Genomic DNA, 14,205 nt, shown 5'->3' with positions numbered 1-14,205 from the left:
CAGTCGAGTGAAATCTAATCAGAGGATTCAGTAGTGCTGACTTAGAGCTCAGGACCTCACAGCAAGAGATGTGCTGGTGGCGGGGCTGCCTTTCCCCAGGGCCACCCCCTGCCTGGGGAGGACTTTGGAGCCCTGCAGATACCTGCCAGGGTTAAAGAACAAATAGAGCGATTGCTTAGTGTGTCTTAGCCTGGGTGACAACATCTTAACCTTTCCTTTTTATCTTTGTCACAGGCATCCTGTAATGTCAAACACGTGTAACAGGGAGAAGCTGCGCAGGGAGAAGCTGTGCAGGAGCAGTGAAAGGTTGCAGCAGAATTTCCCCATCCTCCCTTGTCCCAGCTCCAGTCTTCAGGTGTTTTAACGTGTGGGGAGATTCCTGTGGGTGGGAATGCAAAATATATGTTCACATGGAGTTAGGATCGGTCTGTGGCTGTGTGGGAGAGTTTTGGCTCCAGGGTTATGTTTTCATTACATGAGATTTGTGCTGTAGCGAGTAGGAGATTGCAGGAAAGAAATTGATGTTCCTGCCATCAGGATAAGTCCCGTCAGTAGCAGAGCGGCACCCTCGCCATCTCTGGGCTTGCCTGTCCTGAGCCCTTGCCAGGAAGGAATTAGGTGCCAAGGCCAGCCACGTCCTTCTTGCCAAAGCCATGTATATGAGAAGCAGAGACACGTATTGGAGACGCTGGAAGCCAATATTCTGACACCCCTGCACCTGGTTTGCACTGGGGATTTGAACTCCAGGTTCCTACTCCCAGGGGGGACACATTTGCCATGGGGGTGTAGGAAGTAGAGGGATGTGAACTCTTCTGCTAAAGTGTTTCTACTATCCCTAAATTGCTCAGAAGCTTTGGCTTCTGGGCCAGCGAGGGAGGATGCAGTCCTCACTGCAGAGCTTACCAGTGCTGCAAGGTGCGGGTCTCTGCCCTGTGGAGGCTATAGGTGCTGTGAAGAAGTGGGTGAGACTGTGCAGGAGTGTGTTTGGGGGCTTCCACAGAGCAGCACCCCCAGGACTGCAAGCATGAACGGGAGCCCCAGGGAGGTCTGGGATTTCCCGTGGCCTTAGGAGTCCAGAATTAAAACCAGAGACACTCCTGTTATGTGTGATAAGACTCCAGGGACTTGAAGATTAAGGCAGGTGATATTTTTTAGTGCAAGATGTGCTAAGCACATAAAATATTGAGTCCAGCCATTCCTTCTGCATGCCAAACTCTCACCTGAGCATGACCTTCCTCACCCCAATGGCCTTCATCACCCCCACGGCCCTCCTCTTCCCCATGTACTCTTTCAAAGCAGCAATTTTGCTTTCTTCTTGCCCCTTTGTACTCCTCCGTCGGAAGCTGCCATCACCAAAGCGAGCGTGTTGCTCTTACTAATAGCAAAGTAATCAATTTGAGTCACTGTATACATTAGTAATGGCCATGTAATTCTAGTGCAAATTAGGTTTGGGCAGGCTGTGAAGCCCGAGACATCTCGTCTTCCTGAGCAGAGCTTGGATTTACTGTCCTCTGGGGAAGGCCACAGCGAAATGCCCCCCTACCCCCCTCGCAAATCCTCCCTTGATTGGATACAGTATGGTCGTCTGATTAAAATTGTGCAGTGGTTCAGAAAATGATTTTCAGCCAGTGCTTCACAGTAAATTACTTTTTTTTTTTTCTTCCCCCCAAGACAACAAGTACAGCTGGACACTGAAACGAGAAGCTCAAGAAAAGCAAGATGCCAGTGAGGTGAAGACAGAGGGGGGCCAGGGGAGCAGCTGGCAGTGGTGGCACCCACCACAGGCCATCCCCGGTGCGCAGACATGCATCTCCCATGAACCCAAAGCCTGGCCCTCACTCCCATGGTGATGCTGCCCACTTAACACCCAGATCCCTTTTCCCACCGAGTCAAGCCCCTGGCGAGGTTTGCCGGTGCCATGGGTAGGTGAGGAGCATCTTCTGTGGGCAAATATCCCGGTACCCACTGCTGTACCCCTGCATGGGGTGTCCCCTTCCCGATGTGCCTTGTCTGTGCCTGTCACCAAACCGCTTAGGGAGGTAGATGGGAGGAGCAGAGCGTGTGTCCCTCCTGCCACCCTCCCCTCCACCCCGATGGGCACTGCTGCCTCTGGGGCAAGGAAAGCTCCAGAGCTATGTGCCCACCAGTGCCAGCCATGCAGCGTTTTCCAGTCCCGGGTGTTAAAACCACCCACGATACACTGAGCAGTCACTGAAGGAAGTGCACGATTTTTCCTCAATCCGTGGAATGGGGTCTCCTGTTTTCCACATGAGCATCCCAATGACACCTGGAGACCCATCTGTCCCTAATGCCCGATCCTGCAGTAGTTTGCTCATCCAAAACACTGCTGATGCTCTTCTGCAAGGGGAGAGCTGCCTGCTCCCTTCCATCCTGTGGTAAGGGCTTGGCAGGAAGGATGCATCTTCCAAGATGAATCTCCAGTTTCTTGGGTTGCCCAAAGGAGGGCGAGGAGGTGCACCACCCTGCCAGTAAAACAACATCTTCAGCATCTTCCTGCAGGAAGGTGTCTTTGGTTGTGACTCCGGTGACGGCAGTACTGTCCCAATTTCATCATGTTGAAGCCTTGAGGAGGAGTGTGATTTAAGCATGCAGCAATCAGCCCTTCCTGGTGGCCTGTCATGGACCTTGTGCCCATCTCATCGGTGCCCATCCTGTGCACTGGGTGCTGGGCTGGGTCTCCAGGCATTGGGCACCCAGTGGTGGGCACATCTGGACTGAGCCTCGCTCCAAGCAGCTCCCACCACATGGCAGGGGGCTGTGTCTGTGTAAGGAGGTAGGATAAGGAATTACAAACAAAAAAATAAATTCTGTGTAAATGCTGCAGCAAATGCATGCCTCAGAAGGCGTGGTTGGCAGGGTGGAAAAGGGAGATGGAATGTTTTTTAATTAGAACTGGATAATTTATTGACTGTGGGCTCACGTGTTAATGTGTCATTTGAAGTGTCTTGCAACAAGTGGTATGGCATTGCTTATAGGTGGTCATACACTGAGCTGAAGGTCTAATTTATCATCCTTTTGTTTTTTTTCTTTTCCTGGGGGGACTATGGCAGCCTGGGAGGGGACAACAACAGGCAGTAGACCAGCTTTATGTATGCTATATTTAAGATGTATGCTTGCATCCAAATAGAAGTAAATCTGATTTCCTCCCTTTAGAAAAAAAAAAAATTAAAAGCTAACTAGGAGTCTCTCAATGGCAATGAACCACCTGACTCTTTAACAACCCTGGAAGGAGAAGAAAATTTGCATGTGGTACAAAATAGTGGAGAATCTTTGTCACAGCTGATCCTGACTCCCACCTTTGCTGCAACACGGGCTCTCTCCATTTCGTATTTGCTCCATGAGAAGTGGGTAGTGTGGGGGAGGGAAGGGCTGTTTATTAAATTAAGAAAATATATTTCACAGCATATTGGCACTGAGCTGGAAAGGAGCAGCTCGGTTGCCCACTCCCTCTCCCGGTCCCTGCAGGATTGTTCCTCACCGGCAATGATTAGTGCTTTCGTCCATCCAGTTTGAAATGTCACATTTCCTGCTGCAATTAGAAGGAGCTTTTATCCGCAGGATGTATGTGTGTGTGTCTGAGGGGGTGTTTTCATTCCCTCCAGGTGAATGTTTTAGTAAGCAACGTCCAACACATAACACAAATACTTGAAAAGAAACATTTTACTATTACTAAAGACTGTTATTGCAGCTTTCACGACCTTTCAGAGATCCCTGGGAACTTGAAGGGAGTGGGCTTATAAAAGGAAGCGTGATCTTGTTTTTAAGCTGGGGCACAGCAGAGAGGTGGTTTCAGCGTGCTCAGTTCCCAAAGGGGAGCCAACGCCAGCCTGCTGGGACCCGACAACAGCGGTAACTCAGCCCCTCCTGAGACCACCTCCAGGCAGCCGGCACCAAAGGTCCACCATATTTTGGTGGAGATAGATAGAGCAAAAGATGCCAAAGGGCAAATGCTGCAGGTGAAATACTCTGTGGTAATACGCCAGCTCTGTGCCCTGCTCTGAGGCTGCTCAGCATCCCTTTGCTGGAGGGGGTTGAGCCCCGGCAGTGGGGCTGCCTGAGCTGGGCAGGGGGCTGGAGAATCTGCTTCTGGGGACTCCAAGGCAGCAGAAAGCTTGCTAGGAAAATGCACGGTCCAAGGATAGGGCTTGGGTATGGGGCTGGCAGCATCCAGGCTGTGCAACGGTTGGCACAGTTTCTATCACAGGCTTGGCCCATGCCATCTAGCACTCTTCTGTAAGACACGTGGGCATAGGTGCACTCTGTATTATTTGTAATAACCAGGCCTCACACTATTTAATTTACTAGTATAGACATATCTGAACATGCCTTGACGGTCATGAAAGAACAGTCCTGCTCGAGGATTTCATCCTGAATTTGAAGTCCCTCTGATTCTGATTTGACAATGTATCTGCAAACATAGGATGAAATTTTCACTTCTATTAGCTACCAAGTAGACCCACTCTTTTTAATGGAGCAGAGTATAGCTCCAAATGAGCCAACACAGGGGAACAGAGGTCTTGACTATGATGTATAATTTAACATGATTATGTGTTTGCTTCCTGCATCTTGGGTACGCATGAGAAGATGAAGTTCCTACCCAAATGACTTAAGAGTTTCCAGGTATGATCCTACAAACCCTTATTCACACAAGTAGTCTCAGTTACTTCAAAGGAGCCTTTTCATAAAAAGGAAATTTGCCTCTTTAGAGTTGAGAAGGTAGAAAATGGAAACATTGAGTCAGTCACAGTGCACCACCTATATAATTTAGGGTATGCATTTAACAATATAAGCACTAATAGAATGGGTTTGGCAGCCAAGACTTTCAAAATTAGAGCCCTAATATTAGATCTCTTCAGATATATTTGAGATGCAAAAACCCCTGAGGCATCAGGATACAGAAGGAGATACCTAACTTTAGGTATGTGAAGGGGGTTGTTGACCTTCAGGACATTATTTGGGGTGAAAGGTCAGTATTCTGTGAAAGGGAGATCTGAGAAAGTGCACTTTTTACAGGGTAAAGTAGATCCGCACTCATGGCCAATTGTGGTGGCTCCTTGGCCCACCTTACCTTCTTCACGGTTTTGTCTCCATCCCTGGCCAATGGTCCTACGTGTCTCCCAAGCTGGTTTTCAGCTGCTGGCACCATCCTGGGTTTGGCCCCTGTTAGTGCTGGCTTTAGCAGGCACTACAAAACAGGAATGTAGGAACAGAGCAGGATCAACACATGGAGCCCCAGGTCAGGATGTTGTCTTGATGTTTGAGTCCCCCAGAGTTCTCATCATCAAACATGTAATGTCAAAATGATGTCTTATGTCTCAAGGTTGCCTAAACAGCCTGTGTTTTGTGAATAATTTGGCAGTTACTCCTGCTCATCTGTAGCCTTTCCGTAGCATCAGCTGCATCATGAAGGTCAGAAACCTTGTACAGAGAAAACCTACTTTGCCTTTGGGTTCGATGCTGTTGGGCTAGCAGGGAAGAGGTGCACTTGCTGTAGGAGTGTCCGTGCTGCTGTTGCGCGTGGCCTGCGGACGGTGCTGCATCCTCCTCTTGGTGATCCCCAGCTCACCCCAAAATTTGAAGTCTCCCAAGAGGAGTCTTAAAACCCACCTGGTACACCAAGTTGAATATCCCAATCTGACTTTCAGGAGGCACTCTGGGAGATCAGGTCCTCACTCTCCTACCTCAGACAGAAAATAATTAGAAGCCAGCTTACACAGACTGCATTAGTTTGTCATCAGTCTTCGTGATAATGGAGACCGAAGTGGTTCTGCTATTGACATGATATTTATTTTAAAATGTGCTTACGACCTAACTTTAAGCATTGACATATAAAAATGCTGCCCTTGGTTTTCAGAAGAAAAGTCAAAGAAAAAGAGGATGAAGAAGAACACAATGAGAAAGGAAATTCGTGAGGAGGACTTACGACAAAGGGTGCAGGTATCATGGCTCTACCAGCAAGTGTAACTCTCTTGCCTTATAGCCAGTTCACTTCAGAGCACAGGATGAAAGCTCAAAACTCGAAAGAAAAGACTTCTGTGTACAGATTAGCATCTTTTCTAAAGCACTGCTACTCCACATTACCTGACATGTGTCTGTGTGTCCTACTACATGTGTTCTGTGTGTCCTACTCCACGTTTCCTCGCACCGTGGGCATGTGTGTTGCCATTTCACTTTTGGGGTGATTTTGCACAGGTCTCAAACAAAGCACCAGGCAATGGCCTGGGATGCTTGTGGCTTGCAGGTAGTCCCCCTCCCACTTTTCCCTCTAGCTTACTGTTTCTCATGTACTTTTTCCGCTTTTGCTCTCATTTCACTTCTTCCTTCGTTACTTGGTGTTCTGGCACTGCCTTCACCGTGCAGTTCACAAGGTTTTGTCCACTTCAGACAGGGCTGATCTGCAGGGAAAATTGACTAGATTTTGAATATAGAAAAGAAAAAGCATGAAGCCCAACATGTTAATAAGGGGCAGGCTTTAATTACCTAGCCATTATTGCATTACTCCAGAGTAGAGGAAATATGACTAATGCTATGTCTGTGCTCCTGGCATACGACTGCTGTCAAATTCAATAAGGACTTATTAAACATCACAGAGGTGTGACTAAAGGAAATGATGAGCAGAATGTGGAAAATAGCAATCATGATCCTATTGTGTGCACTATGAATTTCTAATCTGGAATGGTGGGGAATGTCTGTGGGGGAAGAGCAGGAAGAAATTGCTGTATTTTGCCATCAAAGAAAATCAAAGTTAGGCTTCAGGGAAAGCCATCCTAACTATGAAGTGGTGGGTGATCCTCTGGCCCAAGTGACCCTAGGGTGCTGCTGAGTCTTCTCTCATGGCCTTCCTGGGTGCTGATCCCTGCTTCAGGCATGGCTTATTCCCTTTACAGGAGACAGTCGTTGACTGCAAAACTCAGGAATTGTCCTGAGAGGAAAGAACAGAGCATAGGTCTGTCCTGTGTGGGGCCAGCACTACAGGGTGAAGGTCCAATTTTCCATCTCTCTGGCCTAGGTTTGGTGCATCTTGGGCATCCCAGCTCCAACTCCAGAGCTGGACACATAGGAAGTCTGACTCTTGGCATACCCACAGCCTGTGGGAGGGCTGGAAGAGAGGACCTGTAGGCTGGAGCCTGTTCTTGCTGCTTAGAAACTCAGTCTCCCATCTGTCAACCCCTAGGGTACTCAGTGCCAAAATATACCCATCCTGCACAGGCTGGGTGGCGGCTCACTCACCGGTGGGGTTTTGGAGAGCAGGAGCTCTACTTCGATGACACGAGAGAGTGCAAAGTGGCTGAAGATGTCCGATGGGAGATCCAAGCACCAGGAGAGGCAGGAATTCAGGTACACAGCTCTGCCTGGTGCCTCCTACCAGCTCAGGACTCCTGCCGCCTCCCCAGAACAAGACACGTAGTATTTTTGCTCTCACTACACACGTGTTAACACCTAAGCAGGTCACCCGAATTGTGCTTGCAGCCTCCTGAGTCAAACTCTTCCGAGAGGCACTTTTATTTAGAAATCAGCACCAAAGACGGCTCTGGAGAGTCAAGGCCTGCTATGAAACATGCAATTATCTCCTTGGAAGAGGTGTAATTGTAGGGTCAGATTTGCTGCTGATGTAAAAACTGTGCAAACTGTGGTGACCCCATCGGGCCCGTACCAGCCCATGCCAGCGGTAGTCAGCCCTGTCTTCCCTCGCATTACTGGCTCTGTCTTTAAAACAAAGACATAACCGACAAGTGTTCACCAGTTTTTGTGCATTAAACGATTAGAACAGCAAACACAGAGGATTTACATCACTTCTTTCAATACTTAACATCAGTATCTTCCTTCTGAATGAGTTTTTATCAGCTGTATAGTTTCAAAATGTGGCACAGGACCATTAACAGCTTTCCAGAACAACTGTATTGCTTTTAAATAGAGCATTACAGGGCTGAGTACCATTTCTTTCAGGGATGCAATTAGGTAGGTGATGGAGCGTGATGCCTGGTCAGGTAATTGATCAAGCGCTGGTCAGCTACTGCCCAATATTAATAGAATGATCAATGGTGATGATACAAGTTTACTAAAAGAAATGGAAATGAAGGAACAGCGGGCTCTGAAGCCGGTACTCATTAGGTTTAACAGGCATTGCTGTGTGCTAATGAAGCCCTGAGAGAGAGAAAATCAAAGTTCGAGCTTAGTGCTCTGGTTACCTGCTTACCCCACCTCTGCTGCAGAGCTGCCTCACCCAAACCCGCTGGGTGCATGGACCATCTGGAGAGAGCGGGGTGGTTGTGCATAACACAGCTTAAGCTTGTCCTGGTGGGCTGTCCAGCCTGATTCCTCTGCAAGCTCCTCCAGGGAGGGAAGAAACCCTGACCTCTGTTGAGTGAGCCACGCTACACCCGATTTATAATCAATGGAGAGATGTGTGTCCGTCTAATCTTTTATGCACCCATTTTAGGGTGGGATGACTAGCATTTTATGCTCTGCTGTCTCTGGTGACAAGATTTCCCTGTAAGCAGTGCTACAAACTCTATTTGTGATGTGAAGGGAAGTACTGCTTATCACATACTTTTTGTGGACTTCCTAGGCAGGACTGCAAGTCTGCAGTCCACCTGTGATGCAGGTTATAATTTTGAAGACAAATGAACAGATAGACACAACTGTCTCAAGGTCAAATATAGAGTCAATGAAACCCAGAAGTCCTGGCCCCATTAGGCAGGCTTAGCCACTTGATGAAATTATTGCACTGATTTTTTTCCTTCTTTTCCTGTTGTAATGCTATTATTGCCTGCTTAATAAACTGCACATATTAATGATCTATGAACATCTTCTAGAGAAATAAAATGAATTGGGAATTTCAATCTCTTGAAACTTTAACCAAAAACCTAAAAGCAAAACCTTAAAGACAAAAATTTCAACATAACTAAAGTTCTCTAAACCATAACTCAGCTGCTATCTCATCTGTAGGTCCCCCAAGGGTCTAAGTTTCTTTTGGTCTACATTTATCCCCTCTTTTTGAGTTTATATTGAACAAGATATATCGCTCTAGCCTATCAAAAAATATCTATATAGCAAAATATTGTATTTTAGATGGTATCATGCACAGCAACACAATTGATCTGGAACTGTCCTCATCAGCATATGGATGACTGAGATGTGAAGAAGCCCATCAAGTCCCTCTTTTGCTGTATTATCAGTGCTAATCAGTGACACTTCACATCAAAAGAGCCTGGTGGTGGGCTGTAAAGCTTTTGTAAAAGATCCAAGAATCAGAAAAAAAAAAAATCTTTCAACTAAAGCCAGGTAATGCATTACACCCTGCTGTAAGTATTAAGTGCATTGGCTGAATCATTAACATCACGGTGTCCACAGTGGGACTCTTATTTTAGATATTAAACTTTTCTGCCAACCATACACCATAAGTATGTCAGAGAAAAGAACAAGAGCACAAACCTCAGCTCTGGAAAGTATTTTCTTGTATGGTGGCAACTGTGTTTCTGTGATATTGCATATATTTAGCTGAAATTTATGGGTGGAAAAGAGATGAATCATAGAGTCATAGAATCATAGAATCATTTAGGTTGGAAAATACCTTTTAGATCATCGAGTCCAACAGTCAACCCAACACCACCATGCCCACTAAACCATGTTCTGGAGTGCCACATCTATGTGCTTTTTGAATACCTCCAGGGATGGTGACACCACCACTTCCCTGGGCAGCCTGTTCCAATGCCTGACAACCCTTTCAGTAAAGAAGTTTTTCCTAATATCCAATCCAAACCTCCCCTGGCGCAACTTGAGTCCATCTTCTCTTGTCCTATCGCTTGTTACTTGGGAGAAGAGACTGACCCCCACTTCACTACACCCTCCTTTCAGGTAGTTGTAGAGAGCGATCAGGTCTCCCCTCAGCCTCCTTTTCTCCAGACTAAACAACCCCAGCTCCCTCAGCCGCTCCTCATCAGACTTGTGCTCCGGGCCCCTCACCAGCTTCGTTGCCCTTCTCTGGACACGCTCCAGCACCTCCATGTCTTTCCTGTAGTGAGGGGCCCAAAACTGAACACAGGACTCGAGGTGCGGCCTCACCAGTGCCGAGTACAGGGGGACGATCCCTTCCCTGCTTCTGCTGGCCACACTATTTCTGACACAGGCCAGGATGCCGTTGCCCTTCTTGGCCACCTGGGCACACCGCTGGTCATGTTCAGCCGGCTGTTGACCAACACCCCCAGGTCCTTTTCCTCCAGGCAGCTTTCCAGCCACTCTTCCCCAAGCCTGTAGCGCTCCATGGGGTTGTTGCGACCCAAGTGCAGGACCCGGCACTTGGCCTTGTTGAACCTCATACAGTTGCCCTCAGCCCATCGATCCAGCCTGTCCAGATCCCTCTGTAGAGCCTTCCTACCCTCCAGCAGATCAACCCTCCCTCCCAACTCCTTGTCATCTGCAAACTTGCTGAGGGTGCTCTCGATCCCCTTGTCCAGATCATTAATAAAGATATTAAACAGAACAGGACCCAACACCGAGCCCTGGGGAACACCACTTGTGACCCACTGCCAGCTGGATTTCACCCCATCCACCACAACCCTCTGGGCTCGGCCATCCAGCCAGTTTTTCACCCAGCAAAGAGTGCACTTGTCTAAGCCATGAGACGCCAGCTTCTCAAGGAGAATGCCATGAGAGACAGTGTCAAAGGCCTTGCTGAAGTCCAGGTAGACAACATCCACAGCCTTCCCCTCATCCACTCGGTGGGTCACCCGGTCACAGAAGGAGATCAGGTTGGTCAAGCAGGACCTGCCTTTCACGAACCCACACCGGCTGGGCCTGGTCCCCTGGCTGTCCTGCACATGTCGTGTGAGCGCACTCAGGACGAACCGCTCCATCATCTTCCCCAGTACTGAGGTCAGGCTGACAGGCCTGCAGTTCCCTGGATCCTCCCTCCAACCCTTCTTGTAAATGGGCATCACATTGGCAGAGCTCCATTCATCTAGGACATGTAACATGAGGAAAAAGAGAGCTACATTAAACTGTAGCTGGAATTTGTGGCTGAGTCATGGGAACAGTTTATAGATCAGCAAGACAAATTTCAGAGGTACAGGAGACATTCATCCAAATAATGTACTTCCCTCTAAAAGTGTCTTGCTTGCAACCATTATAAATTGAATTATTCCTGATCAGGAAAAAATGGGAGGACACCTTCCCATCTTATTAATTTTGTACAATTTGTGAGAAATTTGAGCCTAACTCTTGCTTGTAGTTGTCCTGTGGTTGTTGTGGACAAACACAACTTTACACGCCCTTTCTTGTTTCTAGGCCTAAGTTTCATTTATGACCAATTTAAGGATTTTTAACATTGATGGAGTATTAAAAAAGAGATCTTAGCAGCAAGCTAAATGGTGAAGTCCCTCATATGGTGTGTCCTTAAGAGATCTTAAAGTTTCAGGATCTGATGTGTTCAGGCAAACAGCGAAGCAGAGTAGTTTCAACATTCATGTTATAAATCAAGAGCCGCTAATGGAGGAAACTAATACATTAGCAGAGATTCACAAAGCTTGAAATAGTCAGGGCTCCAGCCATGAACACTTCACTGTGGTCTCTTCCCACAAAGCTGTCCAGGGGAAGGAGTTGGGATGGAAAAGTTTCCTCCAGCTCTGTGAGAGTCTCGCATGGCTCTGGTCCAAACCAAAGCAGATATCCTTCATTTTGGTGCAGAAGACATGTCTGGAGGAGAAAAGGAACATCTTTCTCTGCTGTTACCTGTGGCTTTGGCCATGGCCTCCTGGAAATTGTGGCAACGTGTTTGGAGCAAGGTGCCCACAAGAGAAAAAAGGACAAAAATTCACTGGGCTTTTGCAGCTTGGGTCTGGATGTGCTGCTGATGGCTGGCTCAATGCTCTAGCATGGAGGCAGCCTGGTACTCTTTTCTTTCTCCTGCCTTCCCTATCTGTTTCGCAACATTTTTCATGCTTATCTATATGCTTTTGAATACAGTTCTGTCGTTTCACAAGCAAGGGGACTCTCGCGGCTTGCTATGAGGTTTTTAGCAATTGGGACTTTTTTTGGCAGCCCTCTTGATGGTGCACTGGAAAATTAACGGTTCAAATCCCTCACAGTGAAATGTGAGATGAAAGGGTCAGCGCCCTGTGTCTTTCTGTCTTATAAATACCCGTCCCCCCGCCAACTTCCAGCTTTGTGGAGAGAGACAAAACAAGCTACTTGCTGGGCTGACCCCCCCTTCAGACATCAGTTGACAGTCTTTCTCCTGACTTGAGGAGTAGCCTGAGAAGGGAAGAGAGATTTCTGAAGTGAAAAGTGCCCTGTGATGAGATACTGGAGCCAAAGACACACAAACTGCTCCTGGACTCCCAGCCTGTGGATAAGAAACTCTAACTGACACTTATGAGTGAGTGGGGAAAAAATGCCTTAAACCCATGTGACACTTATATAACTTCAGGCCTGGGATGTTTTTCTTACAAAGGAAGGACTAATATTGCCAGGGGCAGCTTTCATGATAAGAGCAAGCCAATAACCTCTGAAAATGGAGAGTTACTGAAAACCCAAGCCTTCAGGAGAAGCCAGGGTGTTCCATATCAGGCTTGTGCCCCTCTTGACTGTAGCAGGACTGGGAGCTTGGGCAGCTGCTGGTGGCTCCCAAAACCGGCATAAGCCAAAAACCTGAGATGAGCAAGTGTTTTGGGTGATACAAGAGACGGGCAAGCAGGATTTCTTGGTGGGGGGCAGATGCTGAAGAGTACAGGTACACAAAAAGAAGGGGAGGAAGGTGCTGTGTTGAGAATAGGGACTGACACCCCACCTTTGGAGCAAAGGAGACCTCACTTTGCTCGCTGAGGTGGGCCCAAGGTAGTAATTTTTCCTGAGAGCTTCCTAAAACCAGCAGGTCCTCCTTACTCCTTGCAAGCCTTTCCATCCCCTCCAAGAAGCAGAGAGGGAGAGCTCAGGAGGACTAGAACAGATCACCTCCTTCCAGAGGTCCCTTCCCACCTGAGTTTTCCTCTGAACCTATAGGAATGGTGTAAAGAAGTAGGTGCTTAGGAGCAACCATTAATACTGCACCTTTGTAGGTATAGAATATATGACAAGGACAAGGAAGGGAGATGGGGAGAACGATCTCTGTGGGCCACCTTTGAATGTAGACCCGTGCACAGGTCTTTTGCCAGGTGATCTTTAAGAAGCTGCTGTTTGGTGGCCCATTTGCTGATGCACGAGTATTAGCACCACGTTTGGCTTCTGCGTTCCTTCATCAAACCATGTACTGCAGCCCCTCGTGCTTCCCTAGGAATGGTGGGCGCACGGTGCTTTTACAAGCAACCTGTAAAAACTTCAAACTCACCTGCCTGACTGCTAGGGTGATTGCTTAATCTCCAGTTATGTGCACTAGAGAGGTAAAACATGTCTGGAGGCAAAACATGTAGCTGCAGAAGCTGACAGACAGGCTGAAAAGGGCTGGGCCTTTATGCTTTCAGAAAAGTAAGCGTGTCCCCCACAAATACTTCTCTGAGGTCTCATCTACTGATATTTAACACTAGTGGGTCCCAACTTGCTCCAGGCAAAAAAAAAGACACCCCGTCGCAAAGACTATACAGGACTTGGGTGAGTCTCATCCAACTCATTGGTCTTATTTCAAAGACACATTTCAATCTCAGCGTTAGGATCCCACGCACGCAGTTTTTGCTGTCTCGCAATTGCTTTCTTGCCCTATCTCTATGCTTGACGTCCTTTTTGCAAACAGATACAAGGCGGCAGGAAAACATGTTTCACGAGTGTCTCCTGTGTAGTCACAGCTCTCTTCCTTTGTGAGCTGCACCCTGAAAAGCCGAAGCTGCCTGACCCTGGCATCTGCGCTTGAATCACTCTCCTGTTCCTCCTCTAAATCCCCACCTGAGGTCAAGCTTTGAAAGAAAGGTCAGTTCTATTTGAAGGCTGTTCAGAGAGAGACTGAATCACTTAATGATGAGTCATGTGAAGATTAAATTGATGCAAATGTTAATTTGACAACCTGAAAGTCTGGAAAGAATTCCAGCCGGACCACAGGCTTTGTGCTAATGCAGCTGTGCTGCCGCTGGCCTGGAGGAGGTTTTGCAGCAGGTAAACATGGAGTGGGAGAGTCGTCTATGCCAGAATTATCTTTTCTTCCCAGAGTCTGACTCATCACAGGTATCTCGCAGGAGGGGAATCTCTGCAAAGAGCCGG

At 47.6% G+C, this 14,205-nt stretch overlaps 1 protein-coding gene across 13 annotated transcripts in view; it reads left to right on the top strand.

Moving 5' to 3' along the window:
• EXOG (exo/endonuclease G) overlaps nucleotides 1-3,672 on the top strand; it is a 33,674-nt gene extending 30,002 nt beyond the window's left edge. For 6 of the 13 annotated variants that reach the window (XR_012652718.1, XR_012652712.1, XR_012652716.1 and 3 more), the window contains 2 exons: nucleotides 235-355; nucleotides 1,672-3,671. The gene's annotated coding sequence lies outside the window, so the exon portion shown is untranslated. Of the gene's footprint in view, nucleotides 1-234; nucleotides 356-1,671 lie in introns of all 13 variants that reach the window. The other 7 variants (XR_012652726.1, XR_012652713.1, XR_012652720.1 and 4 more) reach the window with 5 other exon arrangements.
• Nucleotides 3,673-14,205: the final 10,533 nt, after the last annotated feature.

Source organism: Buteo buteo, chromosome 2 (assembly GCF_964188355.1).
Source record: "Buteo buteo chromosome 2, bButBut1.hap1.1, whole genome shotgun sequence".
Lineage (NCBI taxonomy): Eukaryota > Metazoa > Chordata > Aves > Accipitriformes > Accipitridae > Buteo > Buteo buteo.
Note: the sequence above shows the minus strand (reverse complement) of the source record. Positions and strands in the feature narration are given on the sequence as shown.